The sequence below is a fragment of the Lonchura striata genome, chromosome 8 (genome assembly GCF_046129695.1).
Source record: "Lonchura striata isolate bLonStr1 chromosome 8, bLonStr1.mat, whole genome shotgun sequence".
Taxonomy (NCBI): domain Eukaryota; kingdom Metazoa; phylum Chordata; class Aves; order Passeriformes; family Estrildidae; genus Lonchura; species Lonchura striata.
This window is the reverse complement of record NC_134610.1, coordinates 12,678,698-12,699,238: the sequence shown is the minus strand read 5'-3', so window position 1 is coordinate 12,699,238 and position 20,541 is coordinate 12,678,698.

Here is a 20,541-nt window from a genome sequence, read left to right as displayed (position 1 = left end):
ACCTGCGTACCTTGGAATGGACAGAAGAGCTCTGTGTCTGGAAATCTGCTTTCTGTGAGCTGGGTTCAGTGGCCAACCAATTCTGTCTGCTGTAGGATGAGCAGGAAGGAGGAGTTTTAGTGCATTTGTACAGGACTGCATTACAGTGCACAGCAAATGTGGCAGTGAAAAGGAGGGGAAGGATGCTGTGGCATGGAAAGTGTTGCTGTTCTTGGTCACTGCTCCCTGTGCTGGGAGGTCTCCAGCAGTCACACAGGTAAATTGAGTGTCTTGCTTTTATGTATTTAATGCCATATGAAGTTGCCTGGAGGTATCCAGGGCATTTACCTGTGAGTTTCAGCTATAACACGAGACCTATAGGAAATCTGGGCCATTCTGGAGCAGCAGCCACCAGCCAGGCAATGATTCACCTGAGCACCTGAAATGGCTCCAATGTGTACCTTGGGGCAGCCAGTAGGTGCTCTGAGAACCCTTTTCTATTTCACAGCAGTGCCCCAGACAAATCAGTGGCTATTTCAAGTGTCTGTGGATACCCTCGTTCTTCTCCTGCAAAGTGATGTCATCTGTGTTTTGGGGACTCATTGATGCATCTAGACAAAGTCTAAAGTAGAAGTTACCAATGCTGTGAAATGTATGAATTGCATTTTGCAGCCTAGGCAGTCTCATGAGTGTCAGTTGTACAATTAGGCTGTAAATAATTCAATATTTGGTTATCAGGGATTCCATCAATATTATGCAGGCCTTTTGCTTCCTTTTCTCTTGCATGCAAGGGAAATAAATATTTCATAGATGATCTCACAGATGGTTTCTGGAATGACACAGGACTTGCTTGCAGCAGAAAAGAGCAGGGAGAGAGATGCCTGCATGTGCTGGATCCCATGATGGGGAGGCACAAGGAGTTACAGCACAGAGGTAGGCTCTGGTCTGAGGGGGTTTCCCACCACTGTGGTAAATCACTGCTGCTTCTCTCCAGCTCCAAGAAGGCACTCATGAGTGGCCAGCAGGTCAGGCAGGTCAGGACTTCCAGAGGCAGGAGAAACACAAGGGGACTGTGTCCCTGCTGTGCCAAAGGGAGGGGCCAGGGAAGGAAGGCTCACACTCAGCAGTGGGACCTGCCAGGTGGGTGAGTACAAGGGGCTACTGCTAATAACAGGAGGGGGATGTTCAGCCATGCTGAGTGCAGAGAGACAGCCAAAATCCCCTAATCCTGGCAGTTCTGGGACAGCTTTTTTAATTATTTTGAATTCAGAGTTCCCTTTGCCAAATTCTGGGGGACCAGCAACATCATGCCAAGCCAAACACAGCAGTCTGACTTGCCACAAGCATTACTACTCCTGTGGTTTCCATCCCTCCAGCCAGGCCTCTCTGATGCAGACCAGGACATGTACAACATTGTCTGAGAGCTCAGACTGGGCACATGGTCAGACCCAGGGGCCAGAGAGGGACTCGGGCAGCATCCTGGATTTGGCCAATAAGAGAGCAGGAGTAAGAGGTGAAGGAAGGAGCTTTATGAATCAGGACCCTGTTCTATAAAGCCAAATCCTCTGCAAATCTGGGAAAGAGGCATTGTACAGCTTGTGATTAAGACAATCTCTGCTGAGAAGTCAGCCCAGCTGAACAAGTCACGAGCTGCTCCCTGGGCTGCCACACACAGAGGTGGTTCTCATGTGGCTTCTGTGGCAGCAGCCCCTCTCAGTGTTGCAGTGGAGCCCAACCAGCCCAGACCCAGGCAGATACTGGGCCTGTCTCTTTGCAGCTCAATAGCCCATGTCCCCATAAAGCAGGGAGTTCTTTTCTGCAACTCCATAATAAAGCTGTGTTTCAAACAACAGTCCCTGGGATGGAGCCGACAGAAAGCAGGAAATTCGAAGTTAAGGCTGATGCTCCGGGCTTTGCTCACACAATTGTTGAGGTCAAACAAAGCACAATGATGTGAGCTGGGGACAGGGTGCTACTCACCCTCCCCTGGGAGCTTCCTGCCTTGCCTTGTCTCATCCCAGTCTCCAAACTTTCATAAAAGCTTGTGCTGGTTTCTGGCATTGAGTTTCCCACAGAGCAGGTCACAAAGATTCGTTCCCATGGTTTTTTTGCTTGGCTTGGTGAAGTCTCTCTGTCTCCCCCAGCACCCTTTGGGCACCAGGGTTAGAGTGGTGATGGGGGTGTCTGGGCTGCCTTTGGCAGCAGGGGCTTTGTGGGGAAGAGGAGGTTCAGCAGGAGACAGGGAAAGCAAAGCAGTAACACCATCAGCATAAAACACTTAAAGGCAAAGATGGCACTCAGGTTTTTGTTGGTTTTACTTTGGCACATAAAAAATTGCTCTGGGAAAATTCACGTGACACCTGCTACCATAAAATAATATAGAATAGAGAACTAGAAATAATGAAAGAATTAGAGAACTAATGATTTTTCACTTCAGGGTCTTAAAGCATTCAAGAAACAATCCAACCTCTCACAGTCAGGACTCTTAGAAGCAGCAGATCCTGTTCCATAGGCTGAAGAAACAAGAGCATAGATGTCTGAAATGTAGAAAAAGGACAGGGGCTAGTGAGATGCCCAAAAATCAAACACTGCTGGGACTTGTGACTCAAGCTGTGACACTATAATTAACATAGATTAAGCTGAAGATAAATATTAAATGCAAAAAGAAGAGGTCTAAGGCCAACTATCTCAAGAGCTTCAGCCCCTGATAAAATCTGTAAATACCTACTAGATATAGGCTGCTTTCATAAGTGTAATTTTCTCAGTATTTGCAAATTATTTTTCCCGCTAAGCAATATATCTCCTTCCTAATTAAGGATTCATCTTATCACATCATAGAGATAAACTAAAAATGGAAAAGGTCACAAGTTCTACTTTATTTCGGGGGAAAAAAAACACCCTTTGTAAAATGCCTTTGGACCTATTTACATGACTGCTTTTGTTTTTCTTAGAGAACAAAATCTTGACTCCTGCTTGTCCCATGGAGTCCTCCATACCAGTGACTGGATCAGGGATGGGCTGCCTGAGGAAAACAAACCTGTGAGCACCACGTGGAAGCTGTGTGAGCCCACAGATAAGCTGCTGTTTTTGGTTTCCAAGGGTCAGAGGCTAGTGCTTAATTTTAAAATGACAGGTCCTCTGGTAATGTTGTCCTAAGACAACAACAAAGAAATGGCACTGTCTAATGGCAGTGACTGTTCCTCCCAGCAGCCAGAGGGCCACCAGACCTGGCCATGTAAATAATGGTACTGATGTCTCTGTGGCAAACACTACCTCTGCTTCTTGAGACAGGAGTTAACACCAGCCCGACCAATGCTCCAGGCTGCTGCCTATTTGTTTATGTTTTATTGCAAACTATGCCAAACTTCAGGCTTAGTCAGGTCTACCAACAGTCCAAGTTGGATTTCCTCTTATTATGACTAGTGTGGGACTTGTAGCACTGAAAAATCACTGCAAAGTCAGTCTAGGCACAGCATAACATTTTGTTACTGCCCAGCTGCCTCTTGTCTGCAACAGCCTTTTACCACAGGCTCTGCAAAGGTGGGACAGAGCTGCTGCTGCTCCCTGGAGAGAGGTAAGTGCCTTGAATTTGATCGTGTGGGCCTGGGCTTGTGTCTGCTGCATGCCTCTATCATTAAGGGGATCTTTGCATCTCTTTGGGGCAATTTAGCTGTTTTCAAGAAATGAATTATCTGCATTGACCAGCTGAGGGCAGGAACAATTTGTCTGTGTTTTCAGGTAGTATCAGAATAAGTGGTTTATATATAGATTAAACCTCAGGGGAGCATCTGTGATGAGAGATGACCTTACCTGCCATGTGGACTGGCCTTGTCCCAGCCCAGCCTCTGTCAGTCACCTGCCCCTTGCAAAAATGTCCAGCAGCAAATACACACATGGGTGGGTGGCATCTGGCATGAGCAGGGAAATCAATACAGCCCAGGACCCCTTCGTGTGTGTGCAGCACAGGAGCTGGCAGCAGGACTGCTCAGCACCACTGGGAATGCACTGGAGTCTTTAGTAAGGACACATTATGCTTTTCCAGATCAGTCCTGCCCCCCTCCCTTGCCTATTGGTGCAGAAAATAACCCAAAGAACAACTAAACAGCAGACAAAGAAAGTTTCCCTAACATCTTAGTCTTTGTGTCCCTTCTCAGTGAAGGCTAGGAATAAAACTGTCCCAGACACAATGGTTAAAAAAATGCTAAAGGGAGAGAGTGTAGCAGAGAAACTACAATGTGCACTTGTGCTGGTGATGGATGCTTTTTATTACTGTTATTGGCTATTCAAACACTTACCCAAAAAAAAAGAAAAGAAGTAGAGACAGCAGCCTCAAATCAAACAGATTTCAAACACTTCACAAACTTTTCCAAAATATATTAATCTTCCAAACACTCTTTAGCCTGTTAGTTAGATTTAAATAATCATGACCTGGTACTTACTAAATAACTAAAATCTTTTGAGAGTTCACATTTATAGTCCAGATCACTGCAAAACAAAGGGCAGGAAGAAATCCCATTTGGATGTGAATACTTAATATATCATCTGGAAAGCTGCTGCACTGACACTAATTTGAGCAGATAATCAAATAAGTATTAAAACAAACAATTATGCAGACATATAATTAGAACAGGAAAAGCTTCTAAGTTAAGCCAATAGAAAATGGTTTATAAAGACCATTTGATCACACCCTTTCAAACAGATCTGGAAAAAAACACCAAGGCTGTTACTTTATGTTTGGGATTATAGATCAGTGGAGGTACCAGTAGTACCTGGTATGCAAATACAGGATGGATGCTGGGTCTGTTCCTCAGGGATGCACTTCAGAGCCTGTGAATGTTAAATGCAGCCTTTTACTTATGTCAAACAGGCTTTGGGTCAGGATCCATCACCCTCTGATGAGGGAGTCCCACAATTCCTTTATTTGGCAGCTTGCAGGAGAAGCAGAAGTAAAACATATTGCAAAAGCCAAACTCCAACAGGAGTTCTGTTCAATTTTGTCTTAACATTAAACTGTAGCTAATGTGCTTTTACCAGATGTCCTGATGAAATACTATTACAAGCTGGCGCATTGCATTAATTAAAGTGAAATTTCATAATGAATTCTTTTTTCAAGGCAGCAGGGATGAATTGATGACCTACATAACCTCCCTTTGCTCTAAAATCGCTTTCCAAACTAATGAAATGAATCCCCCTGGTTGTGGCAGGGGAGCGGAGCAAGCTGTGCTTTGCATCCCAGCTACACACTGCGACAGGAAAAAATCTGGGCACTCTCCACAGAGATTATGGCTTGCCTTTCATTGTATCTAGCAACAAGAGGAAACTTTCAGAGGCAGGAGGACTGTCCATTAAGGCACCTTTCAGAACAGGAGGCTTTTGAAAGCTCCATTAAAATTCTTGGACAGTACCCTTACAGAGAAGCTGGGGGATAAGCTGGCTGACCCTCTACCTCATAAACTGGCCCAAATGCACAGACAGTTAAATGCACATTTGTTCTAGTTTAAGAGGCTTAGGGGATGTCATTAAAATATAATCCACAAGGGACAACAAACATGCCCACAGCTGGCAGGCTCAGACCCGTCTCTGCAGCGAGCGCGAGGAGCAGCATCACACAGCCCGTGTGTGTGGGGAGGAGGGGAGGCCTCTGCTCCCAGGCATATGTTTTTAAAAGAGAAAATATGCCTATGAATTCTGATTACACCTGTGTTAGAACATTCTGATCCATGGTGGTTTGAGATTAAAAGCAATTTATGGTGTTGCTAAGTCTAGGCAGTCTACATTTCACTGAGCCATTGCAGTGTGATCAAAACAGTGCCTCTCCCAGTGCTGGATTGTGCCAGTGAGTCCTAATTGCCTGAAAGATAATGGTGTCATTAAAGTCTCTTGCCTCTGTGAGCCTTGTAGTTCTCGACAGAAAAGATGCTTTTATTGTTGGTTTCAAAGGAGCCCTCAGTCACTGCTAAAGCACGTTGTCCATTCAGAGATGCTGGGAGGCTCCATTCTGTAGCTCCTTTATTTCTCATCTTCTCCCTTCATAAGCAGTGGGCAGGCAAGAGCAATGGAGAGAAATGCCGAAAAAATATTGACTTTACAACAAGCAAGACAAAACATAAATCGGATATGATTCAGTAAGACATTATAAGTGTCTAAGACCTTGCACTGGTCTAGGCTTCTAGCAACTGAAATGGAGAATGCTAATGTATAAGGAGACACACTCCACAAAAATGCCAACTTCACCAATAATTTTCAAGTCAGTAATCATTTTGACAGAAAAGCTGTGACCAGCTTCTTTATTCACACAAAAGGCATGTGGTTCTGCAATTACACCTTAACTCATAGCCATTCTTTCTGGACAATTTCAATTAAGAAATGACCTCTCCATAAAACATTCAATTTTGCTACAAGATTTATTCTTGTCTTCATCTGGTGGCATCTTCCGGAAAATCAGACAGACACTTATGCAGGTAAATTTATCACTTGTCTATTTATGGGTGTGAGTTTTCTTTAAGAGAAGAGGGTTTTGCTATTGTTATTTGCCTGTACTCTGAAACATGTTATTTCTTGTGCTTCAAGAATCACCTTTCTGTTTGCTTTGCACAGTGCCCTGCTCACTCACTGGGTCAGCAATACCAGACCACATACATACAACAGTGACTTGCAGAGATAGCCAAGAGTTTTCTGCATTTGTGCCATCCAAAACTGAACAGAGATGTATTTAATCTCTAAGACCACAGCAATGTCAGGACAAGTAGTATCTGCTGAGTACAGTAAGAAGCTTGGTTTGCACAGGGGCTGAAGTCCACCTGACCTGCTACCTACATACAATTTTTACATTTAAATGTATGCTCAGTTACCCTTAAGAAACTTAGGGCAGAACATTACATCATGCAGAGTGCTCACCAATGCATGCATTACACAAAAAATGCTTGGCATTGCTGCTGCAGGGTACTTTCAAGCAGAGAAGAGCCTCCACAAGTCAGCACTCAGATAATGTTCCTTTCATATTTTCCTTCTCCTTATCTGCCTTTCTCTTAGCTGTTGCTTTTACTCCTCCAGCTGTTACCTTTCCATCTTCTATCCATGTTATCCATCATGATGGGTATAAGAGCCTTTCTTCATTGCATCACATTTCTGGAGTACTTTGGAGTACTCTGCTGTAGCTTTTGCCACTGATTCTCCATTTGTTTATGATTTACTGACATTTAATACTTTTTCTTTGCTGAAACCTTTGGAATGTAGTATCTAAACTGCAGGCCTGCTGCCAGGGCTGTGCCTGTAAGGTGGCACCAGAGCAGGATTTTTTCTGAAGGCAGGAGGGGTCTCAGCTGGATCAGTTAGGGGGGCCTCTCACATGGAGGGCAGGCAGTAATTACACAGAAAACTTAATGCTTCTTGCCTGAAATGTAAGTGGCAGAGGGAGATTATTTAAACATCAAAACCAAATTTGGAGGTCCCCCTCTTCATACAATGCAGCAGCCTGGAAAGGTCCAAAGTGGTTATTGATGACCACACCAGAAAGCCCAGGGCAGCAATGTGGGCAGCTCGACCCAGTTTTTCAAACCCCTTTGTGCACACCAGGCCCTGCCAGGGACTTGCACTGATGCCCAAACACTGCAAAATGTGAACTCAGATCTTAATCTAGTGTATTGAAAATAGACAGAGTTTTACTTGTTTTTACAAAGAACCAGAGCACAAATGAGCCTTTTGGCTTAATCCCATTTCAGACACAAAAAAAGAACTCCTGCCTGACAGCCACAAGCTCTCTGGGAAAAGTCTGCTCTTCCTATGTTTCCCTAACTATATTTACTCTGCCATGTGCTGTCATCTTTCAATCCTCCTTGAGTGTCACTTGAAGAAAAAAGTCTGTAGTGAATTATAATGACAATACATTGAAGATGGCTTGCAGCAGAGAATGGCACTTCATAGCAGCCGGCTGTGACAAATCTGGGTTGGGAGAGAACATTGTGCATGTCCCAGAGATTATAGCTTTTAAAATAAAAACCTCATTCTTGTTCCCTGGGGCTTTTTAATGAATTGCCACATGCAACAATGCCTTAAATTAAGCACTGGTGATTATCCATCTGACTGTGGCTCAGTGATTAAAATAAAAGAACAGACAGCACCCTGAAAACTCTAAACCTACTTGAAGAGCTCTACGGATGCTAAGAATAGTCCCATTTTAAAGGCAAAGAAGTAGAGATCACCAAAGGAGCAAACACCTTTAGAGAGGTGGGACGTCTTACAGTGGTTAATGTTTCTCAGCAGGATAAAACTCCCACATCTGAGCCATGGACCAGTTGCACCACACACAGACTGAGGGTATGAGTGCCAGTCAGAACCCAGGATGATTCAGACATCTGGCTATATGAAAACCTTGTTTTTGCACTTCTGGCAAGAGCTAGAACAAGGCCAGGAGCAGCAGTCCTGCTGGTGTGACCCAAAGGGAAGTGGTTCTTGTTGGAGCACAAGGATACAGTCCAGTGGGGGTTACAGGTCTTATATCTGCCAAAAAGGATGTCCTGTCCCATCCAGATATCTGCTTAAACACATCAACACTATGGCTTTTCCCTCTTGGACAGATATGCTGGTCACAGCATTTAACTCTGTATTTGGCTTCGAGGTGCAAGGGAAGAGTCCAAACTACCATGGCTCCCTCTGCAGTTGCTGGGCGAGATGAGCTCCTCTCCCTGTAACACAGACCCTGCTGCAGATCATGCTGCAGCAAAGTCTACCACACTCCAAGGAATGTACAGGGGCTCTGGAGATCACAGTCCAAAATCAGACACCTCCTTTAAATGCCTCAGCTTGGGCTGTGCACACACAGAGCACCAGGTACTAGTGGAGACCTCCAGCTCCCTTGTTTGTTTAACCAATTTCCCAAAGCCTGTGCATGGGCTCTCTGGGGTTCTCCCAGTCCTCCACAGCCTGTACAGCCCTAACCACTGCTTTGGGTCCAGAAGCATGTTTTAAAGCATCCCAAACTAGATTGCTCTGAATAGCCTCTGCACAGAAGGAGGCAGATTCATCCCAATGCATTGGGCTTGCTGTGCATGGAACAGTGTCCCTCTGCCCTTCCCAGGATTTCTGGATGCCCAGAGCCTGCCTGGCAGATATCCAGATACCCACTAGCTCACTGCCTGTGCCACTGTGGAGCTGGCAGGTCCACACACTCCCTCGACGTTCGCCCCGCATTCATTTTCTGTTGCTCCTGGGCTTGGCAGCTTCCAGGGTAAATCTGGGTCAATATCTTTCCATAGGATTTCTGTTCCCTTCCTGCCATGGCTGGCAGAAGGGGATGTGCCAGGACAGAACTGAAGAGCCTTTGACTGATGAGGAAGGACAGGAAGGGAATGAGGGATTTTGGTTTAACTATGTCAACGCTGTGTACAAACACAGACCCACAGGCATTGCAAGCAAATGTCAGTAAAAATCAGAGGCTGATGTACAAAAATCTCTTGTTGTCTCCAAAGATTGCACAGATTCATTTGAATCCAGTGGGAAATTCAGTGTTTGCATTTTTCTGTAATTAATAGCTATTCAGGCTTTCAAAATTTTAAGCCTTTATTCCTAACATATGTAACAAAGTAAATTTAAAACCTTAGACCACTTCAGCTCTGAATGTTGGGAAACCCACAGGAAAAAACAGCCTCAGCCCTATTTCAGTAAATGTGCAGGAGGATCAGTATGAGTAAAAGCTCTTGTTAGTTCTCTCATGCTTTGCTCTTAGTAATTGGTTGATATTTTAGGGATGGAATAATCTGTGGAAGTTGCTTTCTGTAGCATGTGCTGCTAACCCTTTTTTTTTTTTCTGTCAGAAAATCCTTTTGAAATTAGATCCAACTCCTGGAATCAACCCAGACACTGCTTTTCAAGCCAGAAGCATATGTATAAGTATCATCAATCATGTCACTGACTCTTATCACTACTCTGTATTCACTTTCTACCTGGTTTGAATTCTTAATTGGCCCTGCTGAGCAACTCAGAGCCCTGAAGAAAGTGGTGGAAGGGAGATGGGAGAGAGTGTGACTTTCCAGCTGGGACTGGGAGGGTTTCCTGCGAATGACACTGATAAAGTCTGTTTCCTGGAGAAAATAGACAAGAAGCAGTTGGCAACAGGGTGAGTAAGAGTTGGATGCAATGGGGTATGATGTACAAAAGTGTGTACAACTGGCTCAATTATCATCTGAGCAGTTGGCCTGGCAGCTGCTTATATCATGTGTTTCAGACTCGTGTACTGCAACGCAAACACACGAGGAGTCATTTGAACAGGAATGGAGTAGATCATTCAGGAGACAGGGCTGTTTTTCTGATTTAAGTACAAGAGAAGTTCTGAAAAAAGGCAGGTGATTTCCTGTGCCACCTAGAGCAGGATTTCTCTTTCTCTGCTTAGGAAACCACTGATGTTCTCCTCATCCTCTAGCTCTCATTTACAGAAATCTCTTTCTCACAGTAAGGCTGTCCCAAGCTGCCTAAAACAATGCAAATTGGGTGGGAGCACCCTGAGGGATGGTGACCCAGGACATGATGATGGGTCTGGGCTGGGCCAGGGAATGGGCTGCCTCCTCAGGCAGGGATGGTGGGTTTCAGGTTCAGCTAACCCAAACGGGGATTGGAGCTAGCTCTCCATCTCAGGTGCAGGGTAAGCACAAATAGTATGCACGCAGAACATTTATTTCATTGCTTTGCCCCCGCTGCTGTCCCCCACCCTCTTCCCATTAAGCAGTCACACATGCTGCTGAAAGCCAGGGCAGCTGTATTCATCTATCAAAGCCTGTCAGCTTGAGAGCATAGGCTCTTCCCATTAATTAAGCAAATGTAATGTGATTAGCTAAGGCTGTAAATGTTTCTAGGCCCATTTAGAAAGCTACAAAACACCGAGTATCATGGTCTCTTATTTTCATGTGCTTGTGCTATGTGGGATGCTCCTCTGGGGCTAAGACTTTAGCTGTTAAATTTTTGTGTGTGAGAAAAAATAGGGAAATGTAATAGAAAGCACAAAAAATGGGTCATGTAGTTCTAAAATTGCTGTTTGAATCTGAAGAAGAAATTAGTTTCTGCACTTTTAAAAAACTTACCTACTTTTTTTTTTAAATGGATATGACAATAACTGCTGGAAGCTGAATTTTTGGTAAGAATCTATATACCTCATTTAAATTTTCTACTTGCTTTGATGAAAAATATATATTACTTAGCAGCTAAGTATCTAAACTGGGGTGCTTTAGGCTGTCAACCTGAAAGCAAATGGAACAGTCAGTGGGAAGTTGCATACAGAATAAGAAAATTCTTGAAGGAAATTTGAGTGTTATGAACTAGAGCTACTTAAGGATTTAAAGCTGAAGTGGGGATGTGGGTGCCTAAATCTAATATTGTGTTGCTGAATGCAGCCCTTGCCAGACTTTCTGTGAGTAGGAACTCCAAAGGTACCTCCCTGTTTAAAGCTCCCCAGATGTTTACAGTCATTTTGATCTCCAGGTCTCAAAAAGTGCTCCCACCCCATCCAGGCTGAGCTGCTCAGGAATGTCATGTGAGTCTACAGCTCTTTGGGATCCAGAAATTTGGCATTTCTTACCCAATTCCTTGCACAGGCTCAGCCTGGTAGCCACGCACTAAGAATATCTCAGACAAAGAGACTGTACCTCTCCCAGCAGCTTAGGCCACTCTTGAGCTCCTACAAGGACTTTCTAGAGGTTGCATCCACACATGGACCACAGCAAGGGAAGCCCAGTGCCTGATGTTTCACCATCTGTGGGTTCTGTGCCAGCTCTTGGGATCAAAGCCTTGGCACCACATTGCATACTTTCACGTGGATGTTAAAAAGCCCTCGGGACTCAAATCATGAGAGTCATTTCCTGAAGCTGAATTCATTTAAATGAACCATTCCATCAGACACTGACATCCTCTCTACAATCTCTTCGATTGATCCAAATTCCCAACTTTTTTTCCAGAATCCTGGGGCTTTTCCTGCATGGGTGAGGAAGAAGCTCCATCATGGCAGGCAAGGCAAGAACAGGGATGAACGCCTGGTAAGTTCTTTTCTGGCAAGGCAAAAAGCTTTAGGGAGCGTGGGATAAGAAGGTGCTCCCTACAATCCTTATCTCACTGCTCTCACAAACATCCAGGGGGACAAAGGGAGGAAAATGCTCCCCAAGATCACTTTAATGCCTTCCCTGAAATGGGGCAGCACCACAAAGAGCTGCTGCTCTCACCAGACAGGGCCAACAGAAGCACATGGGAGGAGTTTCACCAGTGGCACCTCACAGCCCGAGGCTTTCTGAGGGATTGCTCCTTTGACTGCCCCAGCCTCTTGCCAGGGAGCACTTCTTACTGCTGAGGTAGAAATGGAAGGAGGAAGAGGACTGTTGGCCCAGTTGTCCTCTCATCTAGATGAACATGTGATTAGATGTGAGGTTTGCCCTTATGGTGGGCCTGTAGCGCTTGAGACCAAGACTGGGCTCAAGCCCAATCCCTGTCAAGAGCTGTTTGTACAGCTGGGGCCCTTCTCTTACAAGACATAGGTGCAGTTGCTAGAAAGGCAGCAGCAATGCCACATTTTGTATAGCTTCCTAATGCTGAGATCAACAAGAAGCAGGATTCAAAGGAGACTCAAAGACCTCTCATCGAGTCAGTGCCTTGCTCCAGGCTTTTAAGAGTTTTTGACTGGAGAAATTTCCCATCTCTCTTGGATCAAAAGCTGGAAAAGGACTATCAGGCCTATATGGCCAAGGAGCACTTACAGAATAGGACAATGCTAGAGCTTCATGTTTTGAGCCTTCACCTGGCTGTCAGCATAAGTGAGAGTAAAGAGATCTGCTGAATTACTGCAGCATCTCCTGGCAATTGCTGCAGATGTTTTAAACCTAAGGGGCATAGGTTATCCTTTTTATGCTGTTAGACCCAGGCCATCAAAGGTGATTCTAGTGAGAGCAAGACACCAAAATATTTCCTCTGACTTATTAGCTTTCAAAGAAAAACAGATTATCAGTTTGATTTCTTGGGGTGTGTTAGCACTGGAAGCAATGTGAACAAACCTATGTGGCATTTGAACAAGGTACCCTTGGGTCTCCAGGCCCAGTAAAAGCCATGGGAGCCTAATAAATGGGATATTGTGAAACTCTATTAGGTGCCACTCTCCTTCTTCAGGCAAGATCCCCTGAAGTGTTACAATGCCGTTAAAAATCAGTGGTGGTTAGATGGCTGAATGCTTTCAGAAATCTGGCCTCCATCTTTCTCAGAAATGGGAACATTTCCCTATGATTTATGCTATTGAGGTGTAGCCTCTGACAATAATAGCAGAAACCTAAATATTTTACTCAGAGGACTCAAAGAGCCTTTTTCATACTTCAGTTTGAGGCTGGCATTCAGTTAATGTTGATGTAATGTCTTTTTTAAAAAGACTGTAATTAAATTTGCCAACACAGTCACCAAAGAGCCATTTATAAATTGTATATATAGTTGCAATTCAGCATCTGTTGTGACTATTTCATTGGGTTAGTCCTAACATCACAAGGTAATAATAATGGAAACAGGGATATGGATAATTCACAAAGGACACTGTACTCAGTATATAGCTAACAGTGATTAAGTAGTCTCTGCTTTCAGAAGAAAGATAAGGGCCAAAAAGAATAGGTCCCTTGATAATATCAGGTAATTCTTATATATGGTCCTTCATGACATGAGCATAAATCACAATAAAACCCATCTGCAGATCTAAGGGGTGAAACCATAAATCCTGCTTTATAAATGAAACCTGCACATCTGATAGTGCACATTGCTCCAGATTTACAGCATCTGTAAATGATGTACTAAGGTTCACAAACCCATTTGTGCTCTCTGGCTGGGAGAAGGGAGGTGAGATTTTACTGGAGAGGAGAATATATTGGAAGATGCAATGAGAGAGACCATGTGGATGTGTATGTGTGTATGCAAATAAGAAATGTGTATTTTAAAGAGAATTGCCATATCTTGACTTTACATTTGAGACTCCCTCCTCTGTCCCCAGTTTCTGTAAATTCATAGTATTGTGTTATGCCTTCCCATTCACTCCAGGTCTGACAGGGTAAATGCAGGTGAGGAGGCCAAAGGCTCAGCATTTGTGGTCACTGGAACAAACTGGGCTCAAATAAAACCTTTCATGCTGGCCAGAAGCCATGCCTTTTTTCAGGCTGCAGCTTTGCCTGAAGCAGGTGAAACCCAAGTGATCATTTAAGCAAGTGCAGGGTGATGATGATCCAGCACCTTTCCTGGGTCATGCCCATCTTCTGCACAAAGCTGGCCAACTTGTCCAGCTGCTCCTTCTCCTTTGGGCACTTCTCCCCTGGAATCTCCACCTTCTTCTGACCACAGAGCTGCCTCTTACCAGTAGCACTGAGCCTCCTTGGAGCCACTTGCCATTGCACCCACCACACGAAACATCTCTGGGGCTGCTCCCAGGATGGCAGGTTTGGGTTTTTGGCTTGCCCAGCTCCTTGTGTCGCTGTAGCTCTCCTGTGACAGCATTCTGCAGGGCGTGTTCTTGTCCTTTCTGTTAGCAGCACAAGATATTATTTGCCTGGTGCTCTTGTGTGACCTGACAGTGCTGAGCACAGGGTAGAGGCTGACTTGGCACATTTTCTCACCTGTGAAATGTTGTTGTTTGGATCCCCTCTCCTTCACACCGATGCCTCTGCAGGAGCTAACAAAGGGTAAAGTATCTGCACCTGTGCTTCCCTCACATTCTGCTTCAGCTCAGCCAGTAAAACTGAGGCATGATCCAAAATGCATGACTGATTATTTCATTTTCATTGTTGAAACTGGGACCTTGGAAATGTCATGGGCTTCCTATAACATTTGCATTTCACATTCATTAGAGTGTCTTCCCAATGGCAATCCCAAGTTTTGGCTTCATACACCCAAAGAAAGGTGTGGCCTTCCTCACGGCTTTTGCCACAGAAGTCTTCTCTAACCTTCATTTTTAGCACTTTACTGTGAAATTCCAGCACACTCTGCAGCCAAGGTTAGTGCAATCCAGTAGTGCTAACTTCTCTCCTTCTTTTGGTATTACTTTCATCCTAAATTTACATTTCTAAATAATTGAGCCCAGCAGTGTTGCTTCTTTCAGAGCAGTTGGAGCTCCCAGGCATGAGCTTTCTGTGTTTCCAAATTTCATCTATGTAAAGTTTAGTACCTCCTGAACAATTAAAGACATTCCTGTGTTTTCCTGTAAAATGCCTTAGGAAATGAATGTAACCAAAATGTCAGTCTGAGGAAGAAGTGTCTCCCAAAGAGTGAACAGATCATATAGAAATATGGACTTTGTTTCTCCAGGAACACCTGCTAGAAATCAGACAATGCATATAAAGCTATTTGCTACCTGTCAGCTCCCCAGAAATCTTTCTTTTGAAGCTAATAAAGACTACTTTCTTTTATTACAGACTTCTTTTTTGTTCAGTCATACCTAAATATAACATTCTAGATTTTTAACATAGCTTCCTAAGACAACTGTATCCATGCAGTCCCTCTGCCTGTTTCTCTGTCTGCCTGTGGTAATCTGAATTTCTTGTCCATATAAACACATTAGGCAGGCAAATGGAGGCTTCCAATAGAAGTTTCTATAAGCTTAATGTTGAAATCTATGGCTGGAGAGAAGATAAAATTATTAATGCCTCTACTGAGTGAAAACTGAGGGTCATCCCTCTGCTTGCTGATGGCTGATTGCCAGCTAGCCCTGTGTAGCTTCAGATCAGCCAAATGCCATAATGCCTTTTGACATGGCAAGAGGAAAAATACATGATGGAGGGCAAGTAGGCAGCTGAGAAGTTGGCTTAGAAGCTGAATCATGGAGTGAAAGACAAGAGCAAAAGGGAGAGAAAAGCATGGGGGAAATATCACAGAGAGAGAGGTGTGAGGAGCAGGTTGTCCTCTTTGGGATGTTCCAGGGAGCAGCAACAAAGAGGTGGACTATTGCAGGGGGCAGTGCAGGGGCATGGACCACAAACTCTCAGTGGGTTTGCTTTTTGTGGAAGACTTATTTCAGTGATGATGGACCTCTATTTCCATTGCCTCATTAGCCTCTACTTGGCCTTAAAGCCCAAAAGCAAGCAATGTGCCAGCTGACAAACTTTTTCTGAAAGCCTTTCCATGGCTCCTGGAAGGAATTCCTGAGTGCTACTAGAGCTTCTCAGACCCCTCTCACCTGCTGTGGGCACCTGCTTGACATCTCAAAAAGGCTGTGAAAATGGTCGAGTTTTTTTCATTCAGATGGTTTATAATATATTTGTCACCTTTTCATACTGCCTTATCTTACTTTGGTGTGCTTTAGTGTCCATAACTTGGCCCTTAGTCCAAGTCAGCTGAAAGCTATTAGAACTGTCAAGCAATTCAGAACCAATTACTGTTGCACACAAAACTGCTTTCCCATTGCCATAATCTTCATCAGTTTAGTTAACATTTGCAGCTAATGGGGACAAAACAACAGAGGGTCTAAATCAGTTGTCTTCCATATTTCCAGAGTTTAAAATACAGGAGAGCTATTAGCTACCCCTTTGTGCTACTTTAATAATTATTTTATTTTATTTCACTTTATGTTTTTCTATTTATTTTATTAGCAAACACTTCAAATGGCTCGCTCTAGGCCAGCAGTTGTGTTCAGGGCTTACCTCACTGCCTGAGCTCTTCCCAATTGGCCCCCTGCAAGGCAAATGTTTGCACTCAGCTTGCTTGCTGCAGCATCTCTGAAAGGTCCCAATCTTGGAAACAACCTTAATGGCTTCAAGACAGTATTTGGTAGGCTGGTTTTGCACATGGTTCCCCAGCTGGAATACAGGAGCAGCAGGGCTGGGACAAATGCTGTGGCGAGTGCCTGTGGGGCAGCAAGTGCAGTGGGGTGGCTCTGATGAGTTAAATCTCACTGACATTTCTAGTAGATGTTTGTTGTGGTTCCTAGGGGGTAAAGGAGGCAGGAGAAGTGCCCTGTGTTTTAGAAAACATGAGGAGCAAGAAGGGGACTCCACAGCTAACTGAGCTGGCAGCTGGCACAGCACAGGGCAGGTCCTGGCTGTGTGCCCGGGAGCAGCGCTGCTCCCATTCGCTGCCAGGGGCTGGTTGTGCAAGCTGCAGTTTGAAGCTGCCTGAGGAAGCTGTAGGCAAAGCTCTTTTGTTTAGATGCTGGCCCGAGGTCTGCTTGGACCAGAGCTGAGGAAAAAGCTTTAACTCCTCCAGCAGGCCACCACCTACAGCCAAGAGGAATCACCAGTGCTCTTCTGGGCTATAAAGCAGGGGGAAGGTGGACTCTGTGGCCCTAAGGGAGCTGTTAATTCCCAGGGGTGCTCATCTGAACAGGTCTTGCTAAAAATCCAGAGGATAGGATGTGCTGTGCTTTAAGGGCCTCTTACTGAAACTTGAAGAGCAGTGCTTCTAGTTTGTCAGTGCAGCAGGAATAACTCAGCTTGGCACCTCTTGGGACTTTTTCACCGAACAGTAAGCACATGGTTTAGGACCTCCTCACATCCCAACCTCTCCTTCCATCCACACAGAGTTTGCTGGAGGGAGCAGCTGCTCATGTTCCCCAGACAGCAAAGGACAGTTGGAAGTGAGTTCTGCTACAGTTTCAGATATTAACAGATCTTTAAAGTGCACATTTAATGATGCTAACCCACTTCAAAGAGAAGCAGTACCTTCCAACTATCCTCCTCCATAACATCTGAGAGCTTTCCTAAACTGTTATTTCCCCTGAAGATTTGTTCCACAGCCTTATAGATGTGTTGAGCATATTAACCCACCTGGATTTTCAGGGTCTCCCATCTCAAGAAGTCAGCTGCCTAATTTTACCAGCCTGACCTGTTAATCTCTGTACTCCACTTTGATAGATCTGCTCAGCTTGTCCCTGATGGCTTGGCTACAGTGGTTCTTCCTAATATTAGGAGCTGGCCAGTCTGGGAGCACTGGACCTGACAGCTGTGGGCACTGTGGCCATGAAGGAGCAAACAAAGGCTTTTCTGTTTTGGGGGCTGCCATGCTGTCAGTCTTCAGGCAGGGAAAGGATCACTTGCTGTTCCCTTCCCCTCCTGTTCCCTAAATGAATACAATACTCCATTTTAAACATGCAAAACTTACCTTTCCCCACCACAGCTGAGCATCTGGGAACTTAAAACGGACTCGGCTAGTAAATAAAAAGAAGCAGCTTGATTAGTTTTATAGCAGTAAAAGGGGGTTAATCACTAAAACTGCTTCTTCTGCTGCCATGGTTCAGATAAATGGGTTTAGCACAGCAAGCAGCCGAGGGCAGGCATTAGTGGCTCATTCTGCAGCAGAGGAGGAGAGTGTGCTCAGCCCATCACTGCAAGGCACCAGCCTGCTGCCTGTGAAGATGGTGGCAGACTTCCTGCTGACTTCAGTGGAGCTGAGATTGTGCTGCAAATAAATATATCTGCTTCCAAAGGGTACAAGAGACAGATCAAACATGAGTGAGCTTTTCTTGTATCTGGTATAATCTTTTTCCTCTATCCCCTCCATGGATTTCCACGGCATTAAAGTTTCATTAAAAAGAAAGTGATTTAAAAATTGCATTTACCTAGAGCCTCTGACCATATGGAGCCATATTGCTACATAAAATGTATGTGTATTCTCAACTCCTACTGGGAAAAAAGCTATCTGGGCTTCAGTTGTGGCATCTATAGCAATTCTCTACCTGTGTGAGCCCTAGATCAAAAGCACCAGCAACTGGTAGCCAGTACCAGCTGACTATTTGCAGCCTAGAGCCAAAGATAATTCAGGGTAATTTTGTTAGTCTGGATGCAGGACTTGGAATATATTAAAGGAGCGGCTGCAGTCTGTATTTGTTCACACAGCAGTTGAAGCAGGGAATGTGAAGCCAAGGAAGGAAATGGGTACCGCCTTCCAGGAGGAGGGAAAATGCATAAAGCCTCAGTGTAATCATTGGAGTCTAGAGTTTGGCTAAAACTTTAGGGGTGAACCTTTGAAATATAAAACATGAGGGGTTTTATGTCCAACCTGTTGTTGGCATTAGGTAAAACTGTTGGTAAATTATGGGTAGCCAAATTTTGGAAGTATTGTATTCCATTAGCATATTGCTACAGACTCTTCAAAAGCAGTTTTATGGAGTAGAGAGAAAATGCAAGATAGATTTCCATTTCCTGAGTGAATAACTACAACAACTCCTCTAGAACAAATACTTGCATAAATGGCTAAAGGATTTGATTTCTGACATTTCATGTGCAGCAGTGGCATTCACTCCTGCACAGCAGACTCACTGTTCATGTGCCTCATAAACACAGCAGAAACTCATCATGTTTTGGTGCTTATTGGCTTTGGTACTGGCTTTTTGCTGTTATGTTATTTATCCATTTTTCTGGCAAACTCTCATGTAAAACCCATTAAGATGCAAGAAATCATTAACCTGAGATTCTCATCTCTTGTCAGTTCACTGAGGCAGGCACCACCAGCCCTCTTCCTACAGCATGCTGCTCACTTAGAGGCTTTCCAACTAACCCTGGGACCTCACCAAATCTGCACAGGTGGCTGTCAGACAGCCATACCACCCTCCCCTTCTTCACAGAAAGCAGCACATGAAATCTCTACTTATTGACTGTAGCAGACAAGCCATTTCAGGTGCATGTGGAAGAGAAAAGCCTTTTGGTGGGTTTTCACTTCAGCAAAAAGCTCTCACACCAGCTGCAGCCCTCAGCTCTCTCCCAAACCCTGCACAGCCCTTCCCTCATCCCCTCCTCTCACAGTGCCAGCGCTGAGCAGGGATATGCTGTGTTTATCTGCTCTCAGAGCAGCTCTCTAGGCTGGTGGGAACTGACAGATGGTTGCTCTGAGCTATTTCCAAAAGAGGGAAAAAACAGGAGCTTCTCAACCCACTGCAAGTCCCTTGTTCTGGCTGCATTGGTAAGGCAGCATGCTTAAATGAATCAGGGAAAGCAAATGAAGTAAGGGGAAAGGTTAGGTTAAAGTAGCTCTCAAATCAGAGTCCTCATGGCAAATTTTTGTGTAATCTAAATTTCCATTCTCTTCCCCAATTGCTCAGCTGTTGCCCAATTTATGAGGGGAGCAGACCCAAGCAAATTATAATCAGAAAAATCTTGGGAACTTTTCTAGGAATCAGTGTTTATCTTTTAGCCATGGCATTCAGATTTCTTATTTCTTCATTTGCCATTTGGTTGAAAGGAGCAAGCATGTTCCAGCAACTGGCACTGAAATGGGAAGGCCCTGTGTGTGTGCTTGAATTCCTCACTGTTTCCTGCAGCAGGCTGGTAACACTGTTGGATGCCCAGGGGTCTGTCAGAGCTCTCAGGGCTGTCAGAGCTGCTCTCACTTAGGGCTGGTTCTGCTGCTTTGTGGTGAGTTACCCTTATCCTGTCCAGCTGCTGCTTTCCTCTTCTCTGTGCTGTGGCTTTTCCATGTATCCAAGACTTCCCCAGTTTGCCCAGCACTTTTCCTGGCCTCAGGTTAACCCCTGCACTGCCAGGATCCATAGCTTGCTGATGGAGGAGCCTTAAAGACTCCATGTCCCTACTGAGTGCTTTGCCTTCCAGTAGGTCTCAACTAATTGGAAGTGGATATGGA